Source organism: Vulpes vulpes, chromosome 6, assembly GCF_048418805.1.
Source record: "Vulpes vulpes isolate BD-2025 chromosome 6, VulVul3, whole genome shotgun sequence".
In the NCBI taxonomy this organism is placed as follows: Eukaryota; Metazoa; Chordata; class Mammalia; order Carnivora; family Canidae; genus Vulpes; species Vulpes vulpes.
Genome location: NC_132785.1, coordinates 28,613,105 through 28,617,460, shown reverse-complemented (window position 1 = coordinate 28,617,460; position 4,356 = coordinate 28,613,105).

Below are 4,356 nucleotides of genomic sequence, written 5' to 3'. Positions count from 1 at the left end.
TCATGGCATCCAGAATGGATGTAGCCTTTCCCTTCAGCAGGGCGTGGAATTCCAGAACTGCCAAGTTTCAGGATTTCTGCTGCATTTCACTGCTGGGCTGCATGACTTCTGAACTATGGAAGAGCTCTCCTTACTTTACATTTTGACTGTCAGCATTTTGGGGTGGTTTTGGGAGTTCTCTTTGCTCTCTAATCCTGTCCTGTGCTTTCTGTGCCTTGGGTGATCTTTTTCATCCTTGTTAACCATTCTTGGCCTTTGGAGGGTGGCTCTGGCTGGCCTACACTCTGTGAAAACAGGAATTACCCCTGAGAGATTTCATACAGCTTTCCTGCCCCTTTCTCACTCTTTCTTAACTGAAAACTTGAAGTAATTTCTCTCAACTCTATTTCCTGCCATGATTTTAGGGTATCACCCCCAATAAAGATGTAGGGGAAAGAGTTTTAGAGTGGTGTAGTCTTCCTTTGTGTCTTGGGATCCTCAAGTTATTAATCCAACAGAGAAGTTCACCCATAACCCGAAAAGATTTGTTAAAAGGTAGGCTAGTCCTCATTGCCTTTATCAGTGGCAGATTGTTCCCTGTTATTTCAGAGATGACAGCAGCTGCCAATTGTTTTTCTCTTTTGTGAGCTTGTCACTTTCTGGAGTTTGGTTAATTTTGTTTTTTTTGTATTCAGTTTTTTAATGGATTTCAAAAATAACTATACTTATAGGTCACCCAGGTTGTTTTGGTTCCTAATTACTTATTTTTGACCCTAATTTACTGATGGCAAAATAAGCTTTGCTATTGTACTTAAAAATCACGCCTTCTCTGAATGTGATGGTAGTAGTAAATGAAACAGTGATTGTGTTGTTGGAAGTGATTCTGGAGAAAAAAGACCAAGATTTCACACTAGTTTTATAAAGATGTTTAATTTGAGAGTATTGTCTATCATGTGATAATAGGTAAATTGATCATGTACAACTGCTATTGCATGTGGAGGTACAATTGTTATCAAGGGTAAAATTCTATCAATAATGGGTTTCTATGACATAAGAAAATGATTTGGTTCCAGGTTTTTAAAGCTGTAAATTGGGCACTAGACGTGCTTATTGATATTTTTGGAATTTTTAATGATCTTATTGCATGCATACAATGAAGGAAAGCAACACATGTTTCAATGGCAGAAAAGAAAAGTTAGAAGCCTGGAAGACAGTTTCTATAGATTATTTTAACGTGTATTGTGATTAAACAACACTTATCAAGGAAGTGCTCTTGATACTGTACATCTATAAGAATTTATATCAAACACCTTATGAATTTGATGGAATGTTTTGACTTTTATTTTTCATCATAAGATCCTGCATAGGAAATTCATTTCCTATGTCAGAACTGGTTACTGAAGGATTAAGTGTGAATTTTGAACATAGTCTCACCTGCTCAATTATAGATAAAAGTTAAGAAATAATACCTTGAACTTGTTGAAAAAGTCTTAAAAATCTCTTCTGTTCTTATCAACATACTTGTGACTCTTGTTTCTCTACTGTGTTTTCATACTAATATAAGAAGAAACAACTTTAGACATATTAACTCTTGCAAGTAGAATTGCTGTCAATCCAACCTAGATTAGATAAATTAGCAATCAAGAATCAAGCTCAATTGTCACATTAAAAACTTTAAATATTGATTGAAAAGGGTTGCACACATTGAAAGTGTGCATATAGGTGCTTAAGATGGAGAACCAATTTCAATCATAATTTTTACCAGACTTATGATGGCAGGATGACATAAAGGAATTTAATAACATTCCTAAATATTTGTTTCCTGTATGTACAATTTCATTGAACAACTTGTATTATTTTTACAATTTTTTCTGTTATAGTTATATTTATTAAAATACAATTTTATATCTACATAAACTAATTATAAAAAATCTGGGCTTGAATTTTGTATGTTTTCTTGTACATTTTATTTTCATTATTGTAATTTACAAAAGTATTGTTTTTTCAGAATTGAAAATTAAAAACAAAACTGATTCTTTATCACAGATAGTTTGAAAACACAATTCTAAAGCACAATTATAGAATTTTAAAAATTAATATCGTACACCATTTTAGCTTCTATTATTCAACTTGTTCAATTGCTCCCTTGATAGTAAGTAATAAATTTTAATGTCTTGCTGTTTGCAAGCTTTGTTTTTAATAATAGCAATTCAGTAAATGTTTCAAAAGCTGAAGTATTCTGACACTTCACTCACTGAATACTTGGACTCAGATTTTTATATAGTTTGAACAAATCCTGGCATTTCGAGGACTCATTTGCAATACATTCAATACCATTTTAAGATAATCAATTAAAAAAATAGTTCTCCAGATTCTCAAATACACTAAAATTCAATGGACAGTTGTTCAAAAAAGAGAGAAAGTATATAGTGCCATTGTGAAATATTTATTTGATATTCAAGATCAGCTTGGTAACAAAAATTGCATAGTTTAATTATTTTTGTATCTCTAAAAATAGAAATTTAGATAACTGTGACTTTTACTTGGCAGAAAATAAAAAGTAATATAATTTCGATTTATGTGTATACCATGACCAATTGCAAAGTTTTGCTTCATTTTCTTCATTTAATAAAAATGTTTTTATAATAATGCTGTCCTCCATAAAATTTGTGTCTGAAATATCATCAAAACATACATAGTTTTATCTTTAATGTTGAACTTTGTAACAAATTTACAATAGCCTTCAGACCCAAGTTGGGTGTTCAATTGAAAGAATGAACTTTAAAATGAGCCTTACTTGGATTTTATAAACTGGTTGAGAAAATAACATAAAATAACAAAAAATTAACCTGATTATCTATTTGAGGACTTTGATGATACAAAATAAAGCTGGCTTTTATTTAACTAATTTAAAAGTTTTATTTCAGTTAATAGAACTAACATACTATTTATTTATATATGCATAAGAAAATTTATATATAAACATAAGTTGATTTAGAAGTACAGTTACTTCATCTAGTTGAAAAGTTATGCTTCACAAAGATATATGCAAATATCCCTGTGGGTATATATGTTAAGTCATTTTCTTTAGGTAGATACATTAAATGGTCAATATAACTACTAGGTTTTGAGGTAGATAATGATAGTGTTTTAGCAGACACTTTGGCTTCAGGTTTTCGCAATTTTTGCCATTAGGATTGCCCCCATGTTGGATGGTAAATATAGACAAATTATTTACCATCAGTTGTCCCAAGAAATGGAAATTCACTAGCTAATTTTCCATTAAATATGTACTTTTAAAAAAAGGATTTTATTTATTCACAAGAGAGGAGGAGAGAGAAAGAGTGAGAGACGCAGAGACACAGGCAGAGGGAGAAGCAGGCTCCTATGGGGGCCTCAATCCCAGGCCTCAATCCTGGGCCTCCAGGATCATGCCCTGGGAGGAAGCCAGATGCTAAACCACTGAGCCACCCCGGCACCCCAAACATGTACATTTTATTTCATTGCTGTTGAAAGGGTTTATTGTTAAAGATTAGTACCAAGCAATAAAATGAATAAATTATTAGATATATATTATGTGATAAGTGAGAAAATCACTTTCATGAGAGCATCAGATTACTCTCTAAATTCTAAAGAAGGATTACTCAGTCTTTGTTTAAAGCATACATTTTTCTCATCATCTAACCTAAAGCTCCTCATGCTTCTCAAAGACCCCTCAAAGTTGGAGGCCTGGTGGTTTGCTGCATCTTTCAGAAATATGGTATGACTGGCTAGGACAAACTTGTTTGGCAATATACCAGAAGGAGTTAGCAAGTTAGACACTATTACCAAGCTCCCTTGACATGAAGGGGTTAGTTGTGTTTGGAAAGGGTTCTGGCAATGTGTGAATAACTTGAATTGGATCAACATTTTGCCATGTGGGAACACAGAGCCAGGAAATGGGCCCTTACTAGACACTGATTTGCCAGAACCTTGATCTTGAAGCTCTTAGCCTCTAGACCTGTGAGAACTAAATATTTGTTGTTTAAGCACCCAGTCTATGGTATTTTGTTATAGCAGCAGGAATGTACTAAAACACACTCCTCTTGATAATAATTATAGGCTCTAGACAAAAATCAAAAACAACTGTTACAAATACTACTTGATGCCACTGGAGAGCAAACAAAAGCAGGCAGAAGTTGGAGATTATATGACTTTTGAAGAATGGCAAAACAAGTGGAACAAAATCCCTAACTAAAAAGATACACAGAATTAATTCGAGAAGGAGTATGACCCTAAATACAAAAGATAAAACTATAGATTTTCTAGAAAGAAACTGGAAGAATATACTCACAATCTTGGGTTAGAGAATATTTCTTAGATTGGTCTCTAAGAGGA